General features: G+C 42.5%; 1 long non-coding RNA gene across 1 annotated transcript in view; it reads left to right on the plus strand.

Moving 5' to 3' along the window:
* Nucleotides 1–11,809, plus strand: part of LOC125963004 (uncharacterized) — a 136,311-nt gene extending 124,502 nt beyond the window's left edge. Inside the window, exons 2-3 of the long non-coding RNA XR_007474756.1 lie at nucleotides 2,724–2,802; nucleotides 11,785–11,809. This is a non-coding gene — a long non-coding RNA (uncharacterized LOC125963004). The remainder of the gene's footprint in view (nucleotides 1–2,723; nucleotides 2,803–11,784) is intronic.
* The last annotated feature ends 12,823 nt before the right edge of the window (nucleotides 11,810–24,632 follow it).

The following is a 24,632-nucleotide window of genomic DNA, read 5'->3' on the forward strand; positions in this document are numbered from 1 at the left end:
GTATTCGGGCCATGAATATTGCAAAAGAAAATTAATTTTTTCTTAAACCATCCTGTCTAAATTTTCCCCAATTAGCTAATGTGCATCTTAGTGGGCAGTCCTTCAGGATGCTTGTAGTCACCCCCATTTTTTATTAGGATGTCTTGACAAGACGTGGGTCTGCTGCATCCTGGCCAGGTGGTAGTTATTTGTCCTGGTGTTCTCCCAGTGTCAACAGTGGGGTCTCTGTGAGCACCCAAAATCTGCCTGGTCGGTGAGCCTGAGGAGGCCCCTTGGATTAGTCAAGGAAAGGAACAAGAGCCTGTGGGAGAAAAAGCAACCAGAGTCCCAGGGCCTAAATCCTTCAGAGAGGGTGGGAAGAGACCTAGGCCCTGAGCCAACTAAACGGATTACCTTTATCACTGAAACAAAAGAAAGAGAAACAAATAATGTAGGACTGGAGCACCACAAGGCAGTGATAACAATACAAGGCAAAAGCTCCTCTCAGGATATGGTCCTTGTGATGTTGAAGAGGGCTGCCTCTCCACAGAAGTAAAAGAGGTAACACCCAACCTGCTGGCAAAGCTGGCCAGGAGGCTCAAGGATCAACAGAGAGTCCAAGAAGTCAGGAGAGAAGGAGAGTATAAGAGAAATCCATGACAGGAGGGAAGGTGTACAGCCATGACACTTCCCAGAATAGAGAGGAGCTGGCAGGAAGGTGTACAGTCATGATACTTCCTAGGCCAGAGATTCATAAGCCCACTGAGAAATGTGCTCGATCACTAACCTCTGCTCAGGGGTTGATAGTCTGCCCTCGACCCCCACGAGGGAAGTTTTCACCCACAAAGAAGAGGTTTTTTAACAGCTTCATGTGCAGAATCTCCTTAAGCACCTTTCTCTGTGTTATTAGCCTTTTTTTGCCTCTCATTACGCAAGCACCTTCCTATAATACTTTAGATTGATCATCTTTAAAAGGAAAATGTGATATAAGTTCCTTTCTTGGTAATCTTACTTCCTGACATGCTATCACATCTCAGTCCGTCTTTCTTGGAAGTGCACCGGGTTTTTTTGCACTGATTCTGTATTAGTTTTCTATTATTGCCATAACAGATTTATCACAAACGGAGGCTTAACACGACACATTTATTATATTATAGTTCTGTAGGTCAGAAATCCAATATGAGTCTCATTGAGTGAAAATCAAGGAGTTGGCTGGCTGCATTTCTTTCTGAGGGCTTTAGGGGGAAATCTGTGTCTTACTCATTTGGTTATTGGCAGAATTCAGTTCCTCTTAACTGTAGGTCTGAGATCCCTGTTTCCTTGCTGGCTGTTGACTGAGGGCTTTTCCCAGCTTCTAGAAGCCACCTGCATTCTTTGGCTTGTTGCATACTTCTTCCATATTCAAAGACAACAACAACAGGTCGAGTCCTTCTCACATTAGAAATTCTCCATTTTCTTTTTTTATCTGAGAGGTATAAACTTTGGAAATTTATATCACCTAGGATATATGTATATGTTTGAACAGCACTGCACTAAAAAAATTACGGTGACACTAAGAGAATGTCAGATTACTTTTCTTTTAAAATAATATTTATATGATTTACTTTTGAGGAAAAAATAGAAAACAGAAGCATTTTATGTTGTTGTAAGATAATCTCTTCTGAAATCATAAAATCTGGGTTCAAATATGATTTCTTGATTTTCTAATTATATCATTTGAAGCAAGTCCAGCTTCTGAGTTCAGTTTTCGTCTTTTTAAATGAAAATAATGTCTGTCACATTTGACTCATAAGCTATTGTGAAAGTCAAGTGACATAAGTCAAATAAAAAAGCTATGTGCATGTACAATATATTAAATCAATTGCAATTTTAGTTTCAGAGCTCCCAAATCAATATGCGTCAAATCCTCCAAGCTTCCAAGGTCAGCCATACACTACCACACTTGACCTGCAAAAAGGTGAATAAAAGCACATTTTCTTTTTTTTTTTTCTGATTCGGGGGCTCTGGCTCATTCAGGCCGGGGGGAGGGAGGGGCACGGAGTGTAGGGCGAGCCTGCGGCGGCAGAGGCCGGCGTGACGTTGCACCAGCCTGAGGCGCGCGTGTGTTCTCCCAGGGAAGTTTTCCCTGGATCACGGGACCCTGGCAGTGGCGGGCTGCACAGTCACCCGGGAGGGGAGGTGTGAATAGTGACCTGTGCTCGCACACAGGCTTCTTGGTAGCGGCAGCAGCAGCCTTAGCGTCTCATGCCCGTCTCTAGGGTCCGCGATGTTAGCCGCGGCTCGCGCCCGTCTCTGGAGCTCCTTTAAGCAGCGCTCTTAATCCCCTTTCCTCGCGCACCAGGAAACAAAGAGGCAAGAAAAAGTCTCCTGCCTCTTCGGCAGGTCCAGACTTTTTCCCGGACTCCCTCGCGGCTAACCGTGGTGCACTAACCCCTTCAGGCTGTGTTCACACCGCCAGTCCTCTCCCTGCGATCCGACGGAAGGCCGAGCCTCAGCTCCCAGCCCCCGCCCGCGCCGGCGGTGAGCAGACAAGCCTCTCGGGCTGGTTGAGTGCTGGTCGGCACCGATCCTCTGTGCGGGAATCTCTCAGCTAAAAGCACATTTTCTGACTATTACCCTCAACCATAAAGAACGTATAAAAGTGTCCTCATGGGAGACGCAACAGGGAAGACATATGGGAACATATGTTTATGTATGACTGATTCACTTTGTTATAAAGCAGAAACTAACACACCATTGTAAAGCAATTATACCCCAATAAAGATGTTAAAAAAAAAAAAAAAAAAAAAAAAAAAAAAAAAAAAAAAAAAAAAAAAAAAAAAAGTGTCCTCATGGAGCATAGAGACAGAAATTTTTCTGCACGTGGACTATATGTACCCTGCACCCTCTAATAAGGGTGGGTATTAATGGAAGCTTTTATCTTCATCTCACAAATTATTTTTCAGCTTTTTTGAGGTATAATCTGTTTTCATTTTTTAAAAAATATTTGTTGTTTATTTATTTATTTATTGGCCACACTGTGCAGCTTGTGGGATCTTAGTTCCCTGACCAGGGATCAAACCCCAGGCCCTTGGCAGTGAAAGCAGGGAGTCCTAACCACTGGACTGCCAGGGAATTTCCCTGTTGAGGTATAATTGACAAAATTGTAAGATATTTAAAGAGTAATCGTGGTGATTTGTTATACATATACATTGTGAAAGGATGCCCATCATCTAGTTAATCTGCACATTTATCACCTCACATTTTTTTTTTTTTGGTGAGAGCATTTAAGTTCTAATCTCTTAGCAAATTTCAATTATGTAATACAGTGTTATCAACTATAGTTAACATGTTTTACATTAGATCCTCAAACTTTCTTCATCTTATAGTTGAAAATTTGTAACCTTTTACAAACCTGTCTCTATTTCCTCCACACCCTAGCTCCTAGCAACTATTTTTCTACTCTATGTTACTAAGAGTTTGACTTTTTTTTTTTAGATTCCACATATAAGTGATACCATGCAGTGTTTGTCTTTCTCTCTCTGGCTTATTTCACTCAGCATAATGCTGTCAAAATTTATCCGTTATGTCAGAATGTCAGAAATGTCAGAATTTCCTTCATTTTCATGGCTGATTATACATATATATATGTATATATATATATTATTAATATATTATATATATTATATATTAATATATAATAACTTCTTTATTATATCAGCCTTTGATAGACACTTAGGTTGTTTCCATATCTTGGCTCTTGTGAATAATGCTATAATGAATATGGGAGTGTAGCTATCTTTTCAATGTCCTGTTTTTATTTCTTTTGGATATATATGCAGAAATCTCCATTTTCTTTTGTCTTCCCATCTCTCTCTGATTCTCCTGAGGAAAAATTCTCTGCTTTAAGGGACTCATGCAACTACAGTGTGGCCACCCAGGTAATCCAGAATCATCTCCCCCATCTCAATGTTCTTAATCACATCAGCAAACTTCCTTTTGCCATGGAACTAGGGTGTGAATATCTTTGGATAGCCATAATTCTGCCTACTACAGATTCCATTATAGCAACCAAACTGATATCCAGAGTGTGATACATCTATCCTTTCATTCCATCAATAAAAATATATTGAGCATCTTTTAAATTCTAGGCATTTTGTAGATGCTAGGGTCACAAAATTAAGACACCTAACTTACCCAAGGAGTTCATAAGCTGATGTGGTAAGTGCTGTAAGTAGAAATTGGAATAGAGTGTTATAAGGGAAAAGAGGAGGGCGTATACTAGTAAGGTCTGGGATGACCTCCTGTGTGAATCAATGTCTAAGCAGCGTCTTAATAAAAAGAGTAGAAGTATTAAGTTAGGATGGGTGATGGTAGAGAGACAAATAGATGGAATAACTTTAAGCAATGAGAATAGAATACCAAAGGTACAGAAGTTTGATATAGCCTGTTCTTGTTGGGGGATGGAGGTGGATGGTAAGCATATCTACAAGTCAAATAGGTTTCCTAGAGTGGAGAGATGAAACTAGATTAGCAAGCTAGAGCATGAACGTGAAGACCTTATGTGCCTTGCTAGATAGGTTTAAGATAAATACGTAGGAAATTAGAAGTCATTGAAGATTTTTAAAGAGGGTACTATGTTCGCATTTATATTTTATATAGATCATACTAGTGATCATATGGAGGATGGTGTAAAGATTGGGGTGAGACCATTTAAGATGCTTTTGTGATAATCCTGACAAGAAATGATAAGGACCTGAACTCAGTCAATCATAGTTGAGATGGGCTTCCCTGGTGGCACAGTGGTTGAGAGTCCGCCTGCCGATGCAGGGGACACGGGTTCGTGCCCCGGTCCGGGAAGATCCCACATGCCACGGAGCGGCGGGGCCCGTGAGCCATGGCCGCTGAGCCTGCATGTCCGGAGCCTGTGCTCCGCAACGGGAGAGGCCACAACAGTGAGAGGCCCGCGTACCGCAAAAAAATAATAATATTATTAGTTGGGATGAATAACAGAGGAATGGATTTGAGAAAGGTTGATGAAGTATTACTAAATACATGACATATCAATCAAGGTTAAACTAGAGAAACAGAGCCAGTAAGAGATACATATTAAGAAATTTATTGCAAAGAATTGACCTATGTGATTTTGGGGACTGGCTAGGCAAGTCTGAAATCCACAGAGCAGTCTCTCAGGAGTTTCAGGCTGGACCTCTGGCACAAACTGAAGTTGGTGTTCATAGGAGATATTTCTTCTCCAGGAAAGTCTCAGGTCTGCTCTTAAGGCCTATCAACTTATTGAATCAGATACACCCAGATTATCTAGGATAATCTCCTTTACTTAAAGGAGATTACAGACATTAATCACTTGTACAAAATGGTTTCACAGTAATACCTAGATCTGTGCTTGATTGAACAACTGGAAAATCTAACTAGCCAAGTTTACATATTAAAAGACCATCACAAATGGGATGGGGGCCAGTGGAGACAGAATAATAAAGAATGATTCTTAAGTTTCTGTCTTGAGTATTAGATGAAATCACTAACCGAGATATAGAATACAAGAGGAGCAAGTTTTGGACGTTTTGAGTAAGATATATCTGTAAAGTTATGAGATTGCAGAACTAGCAGGTAAATACATTTGGAAACCATCAGCATAAAGGTGATAGTTGAACCAGGTGAGTAAAATAGATAATCTAGTAGGGGGTGTATATAGGGAAAAGTTACTAGCTGAGGAGGAAATTCTGGGGACCACCAACATTAAGGGATTATCTAGAAAAAGATGAAAAGCTAAAGTATAAATAGGATGAGGGGAGGATCCAGAAGTTTTTGATGCCCAGTTTTAAGAAAACATGTAGTGAACAGCAGTAGAGGTTCAGTAAGTTTAGTGCTGAAATATAACCATTAATTTGTGAATTAAGTTCATTAGTGAATTTAGCATGAATGGTTTCAATGTTGTTAGAGCAAAAGCCATATTGCAGTGGGTTAAGGAGTGACTAGGAGGTGCCAAATTGAAGCTAGTTGGTGTAGACCACTCATAGGAGATGTTTAACTGAGAAGGGGAAGATAAAAATTAGATGATATAGAAAATGGTAGAAATTTGAGAAAGTGTATTGGCTGAAAGTAACAAGAAAAGAGGGAGAGATTGATGATCTAGGAGAGAAGACAATTCATAATAACTGAGAAGGAAAAGAAATAGGCCTAGTTGTTAGAGGGCGATGCAATGCCAAGGGAAGCACTTGTTTTCTTCTTTGGACGAGAACAAAATAATGGCTCTCAATGAAGGTAGTATAAACCCAAAGGATGGTTTGAAAGTTTGTGAGAAGCATTTTAGAATATCATAATGGGGACTTTCCTAACAGTCCAGTGGTTAACACTGCGTGATTCCACTGTAGGGGGACACGGGCTCAATCCCTGGTCGGGGAACTAAGATCCCACATGCCACGTGGCATGGCCAAAAAAAAAAAAAATGAATATCATAATGATGGAGGGCTTCCTGGCATATCGTGGGCAGGGTCAAGATTCCCAAATGTCCTGCAATATGCAGGACAGCCTGCACAAAATTTAATTTTTCTATATCCCATACAACTTGAATAGCCCATTGAATATTCGTATAGGTGAAAAGTATGTTTACGTTGATCTAGGCCTTGAATTGAACTCCATTTTATATACAAAGAAGAAAGTTTTAATATACACTGACTTTTCCCAGAATACAACTACCATGTAAACCAACTTAAGATCTTACTTTGTTTTGTTCATGATGTTACCAAGAATGTTCATAATTTTGGAAAATCATGTCACATACAAAAATGCTGCTCTTGGATATTTGAAATAACGGTAATAACATACCTGTATCGGTCATCATTTGTAGTTGCCACATTTACAGGCATTTTCTGTATATTTTTCTACATATGTCTTTTAGTGTTATGTCCCAGCATTTACATATTGAAATACATCTTATTTCTTTATAAACTACTTTCTTTGTATTTCTCTTTCATATTATTGATAACAAATTTTTGAAATTTTGTGTATTTAATTTCATGATATTAAAATAGGTATTAAAATATTTAAGAAAGTGGGCTAGATAGGATTGAGAAAACTAACCAGAGGAAAGAAGATAAAAATGGGTGAGAATGTTAATAAACTTTATGTAGAGATGCAGGAATTTGTGAGAATGGCCATGCATTATGCTTTGTGGTAGAGGTTACCATAACTCTAATTGACAAATCTAGTGAATTGTTTTCAGTCCTTATCTTGACCTTCTGTGACATTTAAAATTATCTCCTCTCTTCCTTTCTATGACACCCTTCACTTCCAGTTCTCCTCTTTCATTGTTTTCTCACTTTCCTTTTCTGAATACTCTATCTGGATCCTTAGATTTGGTGGTTCCTGAATCTCCTTGTTTTGATTCTCACTTCTGCTTGGCAATCTCACTCACTTCTTTGAGTTAATTAAACATTATGCAGATGACTCCCAAATCTGTATCTCCAACACAAGTCTTTATGCCAGGCTTCAGACTCATGAAGCCAACTGCCTGCTGGCTTTTTCTATGTGGATGCCTTACCAGCATCTCAAACTGAACACAGCTAAAACTGAACTTTTCATGGCTCCACCAGCAGCACCACAAACCTTTTTCTTGTTGGTATTAATACTCCCAAGGCAAAAACGAGGGCATCATGTCATATTTCTCCTTTCACACTTCCACAGTTTAATCTGTCACAAAATCATAATTATTATTCCTTCAAAATATCTCATGAATTTTTCTTCTTTTCCATTCCCAAATCTCCATTCCCATACCCTGGTTTGGACCCTTACCATTTTTCTCCTAAATGACAATAATAGTTTTCTAACTGATCTCCAGCTTGTTCCACTACTGCCTGTTGACCCTTGGTACAGCCTCTAGAATTAGTATCTAACCATATTTTTACCTACTTAAAATCCTTTAATGACTTCCTATTTTCTATGATAAAATGTTAACCTGACCTAAAAGTTTCTCTATGATAATCCTCTTACTCAAGCCTTGCTTGTTGCCTCTAATTCCTACCCCCCATCCCAGACTTCTACAACCCTCTTCTTGTATTTTATATTCCACTAAGCTTTCCTTGAACTTTGTTATTTCATTCCCATTTCTTTGTACAGTTGGCTCCCTCTAATATCTTTAGGCCCTTGTCTACCTCATGAATTTTGTTCTTCAAAGCCCTTCTCAGCTGTCCTAGTCTCAGGAAAATATTCCCTCATTTCCTGTCCTCAGTCTCTAGATGTGACTACTCCCTCTTTGCTACTTCTCTGCCTGGTATTTGTCTATTACTGCATATATCATATACACACTTGGTAGATGCACATTGATTTGATTTGAATTCTCAGTGTAGTATCTTTCCATCTGGTTGATTAGGATTGTTAAAAAAGAAATAAAGTACACAACAGAAGTTCATTGGTTTGTTTTCTTTGTTTTGCTTATTAATTGATATATAACTCATAGTAAAGTAATAAATCTTAAGTATATAGCTCAGTGAATTTGTATATGTATTTATACACTTGTGTAACTACCACCACTTCAAACAAAATATAGAACATTTCCAGTAACTCAAAAGACCCATTTGTGCCCCTTCCAAGTCAGTACCCTCAAGAAGTAACCACTATTGTTACTTCTATCACCATTGGTTAATTTGGCCTGTTCTTGAACTTTGTATAAATGGAATCACAGAGTATGTGCTCTTTTGACTGACAGGTTTTTGTATGAACTCTTATAAAAACCTTAGAACTCTTGGGCACCCTAATGGTGCCTATGAGGAAATAAGATACTGAAATAGCCCATGAAGGTAATGTTCCAAGAGGGAAACAAAGACTTCAACAACTCTTCAGTCAGAAAAATCAGAAAGTCTATGCCCATTTGGATGGGTATCCTCACAATGAAATAAAATGTTGTAGCACATGTATTATCTATGACAATGCAAAATGAAATATCAAGAATTTCGAAGAAACTGAAGGGAGGAATAGACAGTAATAGTTGGAGAAAAATACTCTACTTTCAATAATGGATAGGACATGTAGACAGAAGGCCAATAAAGAAATAGCAGACTTAAACAACACTATAAACAAGTAGACCTAACAGAGAAGTATACCACACTCCACCCAACAACAGTAGTGTACACATTTCTCTCAATTGCCAGGAACATTCTCTAGGATAGGCCATGTGTTAGTCCACAAATTTAAATCATACAGTGTATCTTCTCCCACCAAAATTGACTGAAGCTAGAAATTAATAACAGGAAAACTGGAAAATTTACAAATAGATGGAATTAAATAGCACATCCTTAAACAGCAAATGGGTCAAAGAAGAAATCATGAGGGAAATATAATATAATACTGTGAGATAAATTAAAATGAAAACACAATATACCAAATGTATACATTTGGTAAATGTCAACATTAAAAAAGAAGAAAGATCTCAAAACCTGACTTTATAACTTAAGGAACCAAGAAAAGAAAAACAAAACAAACCCAAAGCTAGCAGAAGGAAGGAAATAATAAAAATTAGAGTGTAAATAAAATAGAGAATAGAGAAACAATAGCACAAACAAAATCAAAAGTTGGTTCTTTGAAAAGATCAACAAAATTGAGAAAACATTCCCTGGACCAAGGAAAAAAGGGATAAGACACAACTAACTAAAACAATAACTAAATCAGAAGTGAGGGGGGGACATTACTACCTTACAGAAATAAAAAAGGATTATAAGAGAGTACTGTGAACAATTGCATACAAACAGGTTAGTTAACCTAAATTAAATGGGCAAATTCCTAAACGTACACAACTTACTGAAACTTAAGAAGAAACAGAAAATCTGAATCAGTAATCAAGAATCTCTCTGATCTTCACTGATAGATTGTACCAAATATTTAAAGAAGAATTAACACCAATCCTTCACAAACTCTTCCAAAAATAGAAGAGGAGGGAACACTGCCTGTTAATTTATGAGGCCAGAATTACCCTGATATAAATGCCAGACAAGAAACCACAAGAAAAAAAATATAGACCAATATCCTTTATGAATATAAATACAAATGTCCTTAACAAAATACTAGCAAAGTGAATCCAACACTGCATTATATATATGGGATGGGGTGGGGGAGAAATAGATTGATTATACACCATGACCAAGTAGGATTTATCTCAGAAATAAAAAATCGTGGTTCTATATAAGAAAATCACTCAATGTAATACACCACACTAATAAAATGAAGGAAGGAAATACATAATCTCAATTGATGCAGAAAAAGCATTTTCTGATTTAAAAATCAGAAAGCTAAGAATAGCGAGAACTTCCTCAATGTAATAAAAGACATCTATGAACAATAAACAGCTAACACAATACTTAATGATAACTGAGTTAAAGCATTCCTCTTGAGATCAAGAAGGCAAGGAGGCCTGCTTTCACCACTGTGGTTCAACGTTGCACTGGAAATTTTAACAAGAGCAGTTATGAAGAAAAAATAAATAAATAAAAGGCATCCAAATTGGAAAGAAAGAAGTAAGACTATTTCCATTTGCAGATCACATGATCCCCTATATATTAAAAATCCCAAAGGATCCACATACCAAAAAAACCCTATAAAAGCTAATAAAAGAATTCAGTAAAGTTGCAAGATACAAAATCAACACACAAAATTCAGCTATGTTTCTATACACCAGCAGTGAATAATCCAAAAAGAAAATTAAGAAGGGTCCCTTCTCTACATCGGTGTCTTTATTCCTGTCCTGCCCCTAGGTTCTTCAGAACTTTTTTTTTCTTTAGATTCCATATACATGTGTTAGCATACAGTATTTGTTTTTCTCTTTCTGACTTACTTCACTGCTAGTTTCTGCTTTATAACAAAGTGAATCAGCTATACATATACACATATCCCCATATCTAACACACCACTGTAAAGCAATTATTCTCCAATAAAGATGTTAAAATAAATAAACAATTTTTAATTAAAAAAAGAAGAAAACAGTCCTATTTACAAGACTATCCAAAAGAAATAAATACCTAGTAATACATTTAACCAAGTAGGTGAAAGACCTGTATACTGAAAGCTACAAAATATGGATGAAAGAAATTAAAGAAGACAAATGAACGGAAAGACATTCCATGTTCATGGATTGGAAAACTTAATATTGTTAAGATGTCCATACTACTGAAAATGATATACAGATTCAATGCAGTCCCTATCCAAATTCTTGGGCTTTTTTTTTTGCAGAAATAGAAAAAACTCATCCTAAAATTTATATGGATACTTAAGGAACCCCAAATAGCTAGAAGAATTTTGGAAAAGAATAAAATTGTAGGACTCACACTTCCTGATTTCAAACCATATTACAAAACTACAGTAATCAAAACAGTGTGGTATTGGCATAAAGACAGACAAATAGACTACTAGCATAGACTAGTGAGCCCAGAAATAAACCTATATGGTCAAATGAACTTCAACAGAGGTGCCAAGACCACTCAATGGAGTAAGGACAGTCTCTTCAACAAATGATGTTGGGAAAACTGGATATCCACATGCGCAATATAAGAAATTCAACTCAAAATGAATCAATGACCTAATTACAAGAGCTAAAACATAAAACTCTTAGAAGCAAATGTAAGTCTTTACTTTGGATTTGATAGTAAATGTTTGATTGTGACACCAAAAGCAAGAGCAATGAAAGAAAAATAACAAATAGGTGGATTTCATCAAAATTGAGAACTTTGGGGTAGGAAAGGACATAAAGAAAGGGAAAACAACCTACAGAATGGGAGAAAATATTTGCAAATCATATATCTGGTAAGGGCCCATATCCAGAATATGAAAAAAAAACTCGTACAACTCAACAACAAAGAGATGAACAGCCCAAATTTAAGAAGGATGGAGAAACTGTTTTTTTTTTCAACATCTTTATTGGAGTACAATTGCTCTACAATGGTGTGTTAGCTTCTGCTATATAACAAAGTAAATCAGCCACACATATACATATATCTCCATATCCCCTCCCTCTTGCGTCTCCCTCGCAACCTCCCTATCCCACCCCTCTAGGTGGTCACAAAGCACTGAGCTGATCTCCTTGTGCTATGCGGCTGCTTCCCACCAGCCACCATTCTACATTTGGTAGTGTATATATGTCCATGTCTCTCTCTCACCTCATCCCAGCTCACCCCTCCCCCTCCCCGTGTCCTGAAGTCCATTCTCTACATCTATGTTTTTATTCCTGTCCTGCCCCTACGTTCTTCAGAACCTTTTTTTTTTTTAGATTCCATATATATGTGTTAGCATATGGTATTTGTTTTTCTCTTTCTGACTTATTTTACTCAGTATGACAGACTCTTGGTCCATCTACCTCACTACAAATAACTCAATTTTGTTTCTTTTTATGGCTGAGTAATATTCCATTGTATATATGTGCCACATCTTCTTTATCCATTGATCTGTCGATGGACACTTAGGTTGCTTCCATGAAGGATGGAGAAGCTTGAATAGACATTTCTCTAAAGAAGATATACAAATGGTCAATAAGGACTTGAAAACATGCTGAACATCATTGGTCATAAAGGAAATGCAAATCTAAACCAGAACTCTACAAACCCACAAGGATGGCTATAATTGGGGGCAAATAAAGGTAATAAGTGTTGGTGAGGATGTAGAGAAATTGGAATACTGGTACAATTGCTGGTAGAAAAGTGAAACGGTGCAGCTGCTATAGAAAGAGTTGAGCTGTTTCTCAAAAAGTTAACATAGAATTACCATACAACCCAGAAATTCCATTCCTATATATACACCCAAAAGAATTGAAACAGGCACTGAAACAAATTCTTACACACTAATGTTCATAGCAGCACTTTTAACAATAGCTAAAACGTGGAAACAACCCAAATCAAGGAAAGAATTGATAAAGAAATTGTGCTATATATATATATATATACACACACACATATATATATATAATCAACTATTATAATATTCAGCCATAGAAAGCAATGAAGTTCTGATACATGCTAAACATGGACGAACCACAAAAATATTCTAAGTGAAAGAAGGTAGACAGAAAAGGTCACATACTGTATAATTCCATTGATATGAGATGTCCAGAATGGGTAAATCTGTAGAGATGAAAAGCAGCCAGAGGCAGGCAGTTGGTAGGGAAGTGGAAAACTGCTTAATGGGTAGAGAATTTCCTTTTGCTTGATGCAACTGTCTTGAAATTCGATAGAGGTGGAGGTTGCACAGCACTGTGAAAGTGATAGATGCCACTGTTCACTTTAAAATAGTTAATTTGGAGGTATCATCTCACACCAGTCAGAATGGACATCATCAAAACAATCTACAAACAATAAATGTTGGAGAGGGTGTGGAAAAAAGGGAACCATCTTGCACTGTTGGTGGGAATGTAAATAGATACAGCCACTATGGAGAACTATGGAGGTTCCTTAAAAAACTAAAAATAGAACTACCATACGACCCAAAAATCCCACTACTGAGCACACACCCTGAGAAAACCATAATTTAAAAAGAGTCATGTACCACAATGTTCATTGCAGCTCTATTTACAATAGCCAGGACATGGAAGCAACCTAAGTGTACATCGACAGATGAATAGATACAGAAGATGTGGCACATATTTACAATGGAATATTACTCACCACAAAAACAAATGAAATTGAGCTATTTGTAGTGAAGTGGATGGACCCAGAGTCTGTCATACAGAGTGAAGTAAGTCAGAAAGAGAAAAACAAATACCACATGCTAACACACATATATGGAATCTAAAAAAAAAAAAAAGGTTCTGATGAATCTAAGGGCAGGACAGGAATAAAGATGCAGAAGTAGAGAATGGACTTGAGGACAAGGGAAGGGGAAGGGTAAGCTGGGACGAAGTGAGAGAGTGGCATGGACATATATACACTACCAAATGTAAAATAGATAGCTAGTGGGAAGCAGCCGCATAGCACAGGGAGATCAGCTCTGTGCTTTGTGACCACCTAGAGGGGTGGGATAGGGAAGGTGGGAGGGAGACGCAAGAGGGAGGAGATATGGGGATATATGTATATGTATAGCTGATTCACTTTGTTATAAAGCAGAAACTAACACATCATTGTAAAGCAATTATACTCCAATAAAGATGTTAAACAAACAAACAAAAAAAGAATATGGCTGCCAATGCAGGGGACACGGGTTCGAGCCCTTGTCCAGGAAGATCCCACATGCCATGGGGCAACTAAGCCCATGCTCCACAGCTACTGAGCCTGCACTCTAGAGCCCGCGAGCCATAACTACTGAAGCCCATGCTCCTAGATCCCGTGTTCTGCAACAAGAGAAGGCACCGCAATGAGAAGCCAGTGCACCGCAACGAAGAGTACTCCCAGCTCGCTGCAACTAGAGAAAGCCCACACGCAGCAATGAAGACCTAACACAGACAAAAATAAATAAATAATAAATAAATAAATAAATTCTTAAATAAAATAAAATAGTTAATTTCATGATACTTGAATTTCACCACAGTTGAATAAAAGAGGAAATAAAATAATAAATAACTCTTCATTTGGAAAAGAATACTCACAAGTCTGATACATAAATCAGAAGTCCAAAAAGACAAAAAATAACATATTTAACAAGATAAAATATGAGAATATTTATTCTGCAAAATGCCATAAGAAAAGGCCAGCTAATAGGAAAGAGTTAAAGTCATGTCAAAAGTTAAAATATGTGGGCTTCCCTGGTGGCGCAGTGGTTGAGAGTCCGCCTGGCGATGCAGGGTACACGGGTTCGTGCCCCGGCCCAGGAATATCCCACGTGCCGCAGAGCGGCTGGGCCCATGAGCCATGGCCGCTGAGCCTGCGCGTGTGGAGCCTGTGCTCCGCAACGGGAGAGGCCACAACAGTGAGAGGCCCGCATACCGCAAAAAAAAAAAAAAAAAAAAAGTTAAAATATGTCAAAAATAATCTCATAGTGAAAGAGAAACCAATACATTAATGGAGTTTGTGAAAAGAAAATGACAGACAAGTGGAAAAATTAAAATATATGTAAGATTTTTAAAATAAATTTATTTATTTGTTTTTATTTTGGGCTGTGTTGGGTCTTCGTTGCTGTGCAAGGGCTTTCTCTAGTTGCAGTGAGCGGGAGCTACTCTTCGTTGCGGTGCGCGGGCTTCTCATTGTCGTGGCTTCTCTTGTTGCAGAGCACGGTATCTAGGCACACGGCCTTCAGTAGTTGTGGCTCGCGGGCTCTAGAGAACAGGATCAGTAGTTGTGGTGCACGGGCTTAGTTGCTCCGCGGCATGTGGGGTCTTCCCAGACCAGGGCTCGAACCCGTGTCCCCTGCATTGGCAGGCAGATTCTTAACCACTGTGCCACCAGGGAAGCCCATATGTAAGATGTTAAAATTTAAAAGAATCTAGACTGTCTCTAGACACATGTTAGTGCTTGGGTGGTAAAAATGATTTAAAAAGGAGATCCTCATATGACCCCTGTAAGACTGACTATTATTTTAAATATTAATGATACTAATTTTAAGTAAGAATAGCTCTCTCACACATGGGTAGTATGAGAATACATTGGTGAAGAAATATTGGATGTAATATGCTAATACTTTCCCACATTAGAATTTGTTGTCCACTTAGGATACAGTTGGCCCTCAGTATTGGTGGGTTCCACATCCAAGGATTCAACCAGCTGAGGACTGAAAATATTGGGGAGAAAAATTTCCACAAAGTTCCAAAAAGTAAAACTTGTATTTACCCCTCACCAACAAATTTTTACATAGCATTTGCATTGTATTTGGTATTATAAGTAATTTAGAGATGTTATAAGGTATTCCTGAGTTTATGCTTAAGTTACAGACAAATACTACGCCATTTTATATAAAGGATGTGAACATCCCCATATTTCTATACATCTGGGGGGGTACTATAAATATCGAAGGAAGACTGTATATAACATTTCATGTTGCATTAATTTTTTTTCAATGTTTTCCTTATTTTGACAAATCACAGTTGCATATATTTAAAGACTAAAGAGTAATATTCCATACCTTGTAAAATAATTATCAAGACAATTAACACATTCATCACCGCACAGACTTAATTTAAAGTTTATGTTCTATTCTCTTACCAAATTTCAAGAATATACTAAATATATATATATATTTTAGTATATTAATTTCAATGATTATTAACTATAGTCATGGTGCTATATATTAGATATCCAGAATCATTAACCTTACAGATGAAAACCTTATAGCCTGTGACTGACATATCCCCATTTCCCCAAAACTAAGGTGCCTGATGACCACCATTCTACCCACTGCATCTATAAGTTCAGCCTTTGTAGATTCTACATACAAGTGAAATCATGCAGTATTTATAATTCTGTATATGGATTATTACAATTAGCATAACATGTTCCAGATTAACAACATTAGCAGAGATGACAGGATTTTCCTTATTTGAAGGCTAAATAAGTTTCCATTTTAAAAACGTATATACATTTTTCTTTTCTTCATCCAACAATCATACAACTGACACATGGGTTATTTCATACTTGACAAATGTGAATAATATTACAATGAACCTGGGAATAGAGATGTATCTTACACACACTAATTTAATTTGTTTTCGATATATACTTACAAGTGGGATTGTTGCATCATATGGTACTACTCTTTAAATTGTTTGAACAACATACGAGCTACAGGGTTGGCCAAAATGTTCCTTCAGATTTTCCCGTATATCTTAAAGAAAAACCCGAATAAATTTTAAGCCGACACAATATTTTATCAAAGTTTTCTTTCCTTATATCTAAAGGAGAATGAGGAGATAAGAATAAGGGAGAAACAAAAAAAAGAAAAACATAACTTACACTATGAACATTTAAAGACCATTCCTGAATTGAAGAACTGAAAAAGCATTTAAAATTGTTCATAATGAGACCTCTACAATCAAAAACAACCACAATTAAACACAGTCTATTTCTCAAACAAGAACGAGGAACACATGAACTCAAAAAAAAAAAAAACATATCATACCACTAAAAAACTAAAACAAAAAATTACTTTTTGAAAACCCACACAACCATTCACAAAAACAAAATGTCTACCAAAAATTCACACACAAGAACAAACAAGACGAACAAGCACAAATAGCAAACACATATTCCAACAGGAGCGCTCAAAAGTGAACATCAGCACTTCTGTGTTCCATGAGTAAAAACATCTATAGACTTTCCATTCTGTGCAGGTGCCAGTGAAAAAAGGGGCCACATGATTCCACTGCGGCCGGAGGCAAGGCACCCCGGCACTCCCCAGCAGGGACACCGGAGGAAAAGTTGCAGAGTTGCTCTGGGCCCACCCCCAAAATGGCTGACGGGGGAAGCTCCGCTCCCTGGGCTGGACAGTCCGGGAACTGCCTGCTGTGTCCGGGGCCCCGAGACCTCATAATTTTCCCCACAGGGTCGCACTGGCGCGCACGGGGCCCTCACAGGCCTCTGAAACCCCGTGGAGGAGAGCTCCTGCGCCTTGGGCAGAACCCATTCTGCCCAGCACAGCCTCGCGGTTCCCTGCGCAGGGCAGAAGACACAGTTCGGCTACCTGGGCTTTCCACATAACGCATTCCGCCGGATGGCACTGTGGCTCCAGAAATGGCAGTCTCCCTTTCGCTGCCCCCACCGAGCCTTCCGTGCCTGCCTTTAACTTCCAGTGGACAGTGTGTAGTGGTAGCTGTGAAACAATTACATCACCTTGCTCCTCCTCCCCCCTCCTCCCCCCTCCTCCCCCTACTCCTCCTCCACCTCCTCCTCCTCCTCCTCCCCATCATCATCATCATCACCATTATCATCACCATCAACAGCAGCAGCAGCAGCAGCCACACAGGCACCAATATCCCATTATCCTCATCCCCATCCATAGCTGTGCTCACAGACCACCCATGGCACCTTCAGCTGGGCTCCTCACTAAATTGGCCACTTACTGCGAAACCTACAGTGTAGCTAGGCAGTTCTTGATTCCCTTGATGCCCTGGTTCACTGTGAGCGCCGCTGCAGACGACACTGCAGAGATCCCACCAGTGAGATTGCAGTTTCTTCTTTGTATCTTCTGACTCCTGGCCTGTGGCTTGTCTGCACCGCCTCTCATTCTAGGGAGCAACCTCTGTTCTGCTCAAGTTGAGTGCTTCACTGGGACAAAGATCCGATGCGTCAGTGGCAGGCACATCCCGGCAAGGTTCCGAAGGTTCTAAACCCTTCTTTACTTGAATCACAAGGATCCAGAAGAGGTCACCACACTGCATCCCTGCGTGGAAACCCCGAGCATCCTTTGTGCGCAGGGGTGGGACTTTTGGGGATGGCACGGGTCACACAGGTGGGTCTATTGTGGGAAGGCCACTTAGCCTCGCCTACATTTGTCCAAAAGTTGGCTACCACCGGGGTCTTTCTTCCCGTAGGCCTCGCTAGCCATGTTCTCAGGCTTCAGTTCTGTACCAGAAGCCCGTCCACATGTCATGCTCAATTCTTCCAGGTGCCCCCGTGAATTTTTATCCTTGGAGAGACGTTGCAGTTAAGGGAGGAGGGGAAGGGGAACTGGGGCATGGGGTTTGGAGGGTCATGTGGAAAAAGGGAACTTTTTGGGTTGGTTTGGCATGGAGATCTCTCTGCTTCTCAAACTAACCCCTGACACTAGCCTAGAGTTCTCCCACGAAGAACCGTAAGAACCTGCATGGGAAATTATGAATACCCGGTAAACACACACACACACACACACACACTCGCAATCTCACACACTCACGAACGGACACACACACAGACACATGCACACATCTCACATATCACTTCTGAAGAACCACTCAACACCTTAAGGGAATGATACGTTTCCAGGCAGAGGGTCAAAATGAAGGATCAGGGCCTTATCCACAGCCGACTGGGATGTGTGGAGAGAAGAAAAACACACAACGTAAAAGAAGAGAGGAACCTTTTATTCAGGAACCTAACTGAGGACTAGAGACACGGCGACAGCCACTCACAAAGTGCTGTGGAAAGCTTCTGAAGAAGTATGGGAAGAAGGAGAAGGCTATTTAGGAGTTATTATTGAAAAAAAGAAGAAAAAATTTAAAAATGTCACAGAATATCAAAAGATTGCTGCTAATTACAAAAAACAAAACAATGAAATAAACAGAACACCACCACCACCAGCAACACCACCACCACGAACAACAACAAAAAAAAAACTTCACCCAGACATCACAAGTCAGAGATTGGAGCGATTCCAAACACTGGACGGTGTGTAGTGGTGGCTGTGAAACTCTTAAATCACCTTCATCCTCTTCGTCCTCATCTTCGTCCTCATCCTCGTCCTCGTCTCAGTGCTCCTTCACCTCCTCCTCCTCCTCCTCCTCCTTCTCCCCATCATCATCATCATTATCATCATCATCAACAGCAGCAGCAGCAGCAGCCACAGAGGCACCAATATCCCATTATCCTCATCCCCATCCATAGTCCAGCTCACCGACCACCCATGTCACCTTCAGCTGGGCTCTTCACCAACTTGGCCACTTTCTACCAATCCCGCAAGTGTAGCTAGGCAGTTCTTGATTCCCTTGATGCCCTGGTTCACAGTGAACGCCGCTGTCGACGACACTGCAGAAATCCCACCAGTGAGCTTGCAGTTTCTTCTTTGTATCTTCTGACTCCTGTCCTGTGGCTTGTCTGCACCGCATCACTTCCTAGGGAGCAACCTCTGTTCTGCTCAAGTTGAGTGCTTCACTGGGACACACACCCTGTGGGTCAGTGGCAGACACATCCCGGGAAGGTTCCGAAGATTGTGAACGCTTCTTTACTTGAATCACAAGGGTCCAGAGGTGACCACCGCACTGCATCCCTGCGTGGAAACCCCGAGCATCCTTTGTGCGCAGGGGTGGGACTTTTGGGGATGGCATGGGTCGCACCGGTGGGCCTACTTGGGGAAGGCCACTTGGCCTCGACTACATTTGTCCACAAGTTCGCTACCACCGGGGTCTTTCTTCCCGCAGGCCTCGCTAGCCAGGCTCTCAGGCTTCAGTTCTGCGCCAGAAGCCCGTCCACATATCATGCTCAATTCTTTCCAGGTGCCCCTGTGAATATTTATTCTTTGGGAGAAGGTGGAATACAGGGAGGAGGGGGAGGGGAAGTGGGTCTTGGGGTTTGGAGGGTCATGTGGAAGAAAGGAGCTTTTTGGCTTTCTTTAGCATGGAGATCTCTCTGCTTCTCAACATAACATCTGACACTAGCCTAGTGTTCTCCCTGGAAGAACCCTGAGATTTTGCAGGGGAAATTATGGATCCCCAGTAAACACGAAAACACACACACACACACACACACACACAAACACACACTCACACACGGACACGCACATGCACACGTCTCAGAAACCACTTCTGAAGAACCAATCAACACCTTAAGGGAATGATGCGTTTCCAGGCAGAGCCTCAAAACGAGGGATCAGGGCCTTCATCCAGAGACGACTGGGATGTGTAGAGAGAAGAAAAAGGTACAACGTAAAAGCTGAGAGGAACCTTTTATTCGGGGATCTTACTGAGCACTACAGACACGGCGACAGCCACTCACAAAGTGCTATGGAAAGGTTTTGAATTAGTACGGGAGGAAAGAGCCAGGCTATGTAGGAGTTTTCGTTGAATAAAAGAGGAAAAAATAGAAACATGTCGGGGAATACCAAAAGATTGCTGCTAATCACAAAGACAAAAAACAAAACAATGACATAAACACAGCACCAGCACCACCACCACCACCAACAACAACCGCAACACCTCACCCAGAACATCTCAAGTCAGAGATTTGAGCGCTTTTCTAATCATGGGAAGACACAAGAGTCTTGGTCCATTGAAATCATTCCTAGGTATGCATCTGAACTTTCCAGGACTACTATCCTGCTTTTCTCCATCTTGAATTGCCCTCGGGGGCCACCCTTGGGGGCAGAGGCAGTGTGTGAGTGCCGATGGCAGGGCCACAACCTTTGTTTACTGAAGAGGCTGGTGACATTTTGTGTCCGCAGATGCAAAGCAAAGCAGGCGGTCACCGTGGCGTGAGTGTTTAAGGATGTCATGCCCATATGCCACCCAGAGCCTGGCGCGAGACCAATGTGGAAGGTGATCGTGAGGCTCCTTACAGTTTCCTCAACGTTTCCTTTCTTTGCTCCTCTAAAGTCTTCCTAGGTGTGCAGAGCGAGCAGGAGGGAGCTCCAAGGGAAAGCACATCCACGTCCCAGGGATTTCGCACACGCTGAAGTATCTGAAGGACTCTTAGAATTGAGGAGTGGAGTGTCTGTTTGGGACATTCTTGTAGGCCAAGCTGTCCCAGGAAGTAGGCCCACCTTTGAAATTGGTGAGAAAAAACAAACACACGAAAACATCCCGCGACCACAAAAGTCACCACCTTCCTGTAGGGCCTAAGGGGGATCTTTCCCAGGCATGAAACATCAGGGCACATCGGACACTGATTTGGGGGAAATGCAGGGAGGAAGGAGGGCAGGGATTGGGAGCAGCACGTGGTGGAACCCCTACTCTCAGCATCGCTTCACACCCTTGCCTGTGTTCGCCAGGGCTTAATGTTACTGAAATCACTCGGGCTCGCGCACGCACGCCCCCACCACCCCGCACATGGTCACATTCAGGGCAGCACGCCTGCGCAGGCCCCCGCACTGGTACCCACTCTGCCCGTCTCCGTGGACCCGACGGTTGCCCTACCTTCCTTGTTCCCTGTTCTTCCTCCTTGCCCTTTTCTGTTGCTATTTCCACTTCCCAGGTGGGCACTACAGCATCGCCAAACAGGCCTCTCCCTGGACACGCTTCTGCCCCTTGCCTGAGTGGCTGAGACTTAGCCTTGGCTGATGGCTCTTCCCTCAGGAAGCCCCAGGAGGCTTCGGCCGGTTCCATCTGCCAACTTGGGACACAGTGTGCCCTGGGGATCGCCTTCATGCTTCACCTCCATTATGGTTCTTTCTTTTGATTTCTGTTTGCTCTCCGCTTTCGGCTCCTGCCTTCCACTCAATGCCTTACTTTCAGTTCTTCCCTCTGGACAAAAGGCACGGTTGGGAGCGTGCCTGGGAAGCTCAACATGGCCAATACATGTACTTTCCCTGTGCAAGGGAAAATGCCCCCGTGGACTAGGAGAGTAAGGGGCATTCCCTCACAGCCATCCCTTAATTGCCATCGGGGATTACCTCGCCCCTCTCGTGTCCCTTACCTCCCCTTAGTAACCTAGAGTTCCCAGGGTTCTACCTAACCTTTCCTGAGTGCCCTGAGTGCATCCCGAGGCTCTTTGGCCCTTTGCAGTGTACCCATGACATACTCAGGGTGTCAGAGGTGGCTCTACCTCTCCTTTTGCCTTCTGTAGGCCCGTCGGGCCCACTGCTGAGTCGGAGCCCTTGATGGCACTCAGGAGGGACCCCCACGCCGCCCCCGCCGCCAAGCCCAGGTCAAGGGGCTGCCTGGTGGCCTGTCCTTTGGTCTGCCGGCAGCTTGTGTCTCCCTGTCACTCCCTGTGCATGTTGCAAAAGATACACAGTGAAGCGCCTCTGCACTGGATCCACGGCATCGCTCGTGGTTGTCGTGGCGACGGTGGTGGAGGTGGTGGTGATGGTGACGGTGGTGGTGGTGGTGGTGGTCAGTTACTGCTTCCCTCTATTCCTTTCACTGTCTATTCTGAGCTGGCCTAGTGTCCTCAGCGTCCTCCTCGCACGTCTGCTCTTTCGTTAAGGGGGAGGCCCGAGTGTAGGAGAAGGCAGTCGTGTGGTTCACTTCGGACTCTTCCCCTTCCTCCTCGACATCTTTTCCCTTCTCCAGCGGTGGAGGGCATTGTCACCCTCCGGGAAAACCCAGAAAACTAAACATCAACAAAACCAAACAAGATCTAGGAGTTACTTCGCAGTGAAACAGCATGACGAACTCGAGGCTTGCAAAATTATCTCTTGACTTTCCATTCGGTGCAGTTGTTCTCCTTATGGAAGCCCTTCAAGTCCAAACGTGAGCCAGCAGGGGCCCCCTCAAGTTGCACCCTGCTTGCCGTTGGTTCCCAATCCAATGGCGTGATCCGAACAGTGTACATTTCACTGTATGACTTACGAGCGGTCGCCTCCCTGTCCACAAGCCCAGGCAGGTTGGTGCTGGCCGCCGCTCAGAAGACCAGGCAATCAAGCACCCACAGCCGGATACCCACGGCAACACATGCCCACGGGCAGGCAAGCACCTTAGACAGGTGTGAGAGCATGGGCTCGAGTACACACACACACACAAACACACACACACACGCGCACACACACACACACACACCCTGTCTTCCTACCCCGCCACACACAGCACACCCTCACACAACCACAAACATACTGACACACGCTGTCACCTGTGCTTTCCTCTATACCCTCGCACCTGTCTCCCCCCACCCCACCCCCACCCCACCCCCTGACCGCAGCAAGTACTCTGAGAATGGCTGAAACACGCATTCCCAGAGGGGCTCTCAAAAAGGGACACGCAGCCATTCTGTGTTCCAGGTGATAGTCGTCGGTCAGCAGGTGGACCCAAGCTGCCAGTGTAAACCTGAAACGTCCCTTGTTTAGCCAGATAAATGGGGTCTCCAAGTGGGAGCAGAGTCTGTGCCCATCCTCAAGAGAAGCAAGGCCCTGTGTGGGGCTCTGTGACTGGCGATGTTTGTTAGCCTTGCAAGGTTCCTGTGTGAGGGCAAGGCCAGCCCGCCCAGAGCCAGTCCTTGGCACCCCATGTTGGGGGCGCCTCCGGGTTGGGCCAGCCACTTCTGGCTGCACTGTTGGGCCAGCCCGAGGTGGTGGCCTCAAGCCGAAGCTCCGGGCCTTCAAAGGGAAGCGGAGTCCTGCAACAAAGTGACTTGCAAGCCAGCGGGGTTTTCGCCACCAGTAAGGTGGCTGCCACCTGGTCCAGGAGAAATCCTGTGATTTAGACACTCAGGCAATGTCACCCAGCCAGGTCGCTTGGTGTATCCTTTGCCTTTTACTTCTCCCAAGAGCAGGAGTCAAGAAAAAGGGGGTTGGAGGAAAGGAAGTGGAAAGGACTGCAGGGGGTCCAGCCTCGTGGCCAGTGGTCCTTTCGTCCTGTGCATTTGGTGGTCCGCGTGGGTGCCGGTGGGTGGTTGCTTTCTTTCCTTTTCTCTCCTCCTTCGTGGCACTGTCTGTGTTGGTTTGGTTTTGCTTTTGGTTTTACATTAGAAGGGGAGGAGAACCCAGGCCTGATGATGTAGTGGGGGCAGGGTTAGGCGCTTAGTTGGCCTTGATGGAGCTATACTGCCACCAAGCGGAGATGGTTTCGCTCAAAGCCAGTTACCAGGTCTCAAGGGATGGAGACAGCCACAGGGCTGGAAGCAACTGGCCCAGTGGGGACGGCGCGGCGTGGGGCTGGGGTGGGTGTGTTGTCCTGAGGGTGCACATGGGCAATGGGCTCCGGGCCGTGCCTTCATGTGTGCTCTCCGCGGAGGACTGGACCCTGGTTGTGCAGCTGGGCAAGGCCCTCAGAAACCCCAGGGGCAGCACGAGATGGCCGCCCCTTGGAGTGCCCGGTGCAAATGGCCCCGGCTCCAGGACCTCTAAGACCCTCAGCTTCCGGTGAGGAAGGGGGCCACGTGACCCCAGTGCGGCCGCAGGCAGGGCACCCCGGC

The sequence above is a fragment of the Orcinus orca genome, chromosome X, assembly GCF_937001465.1.
Source record: "Orcinus orca chromosome X, mOrcOrc1.1, whole genome shotgun sequence".
NCBI lineage: Eukaryota > Metazoa > Chordata > Mammalia > Artiodactyla > Delphinidae > Orcinus > Orcinus orca.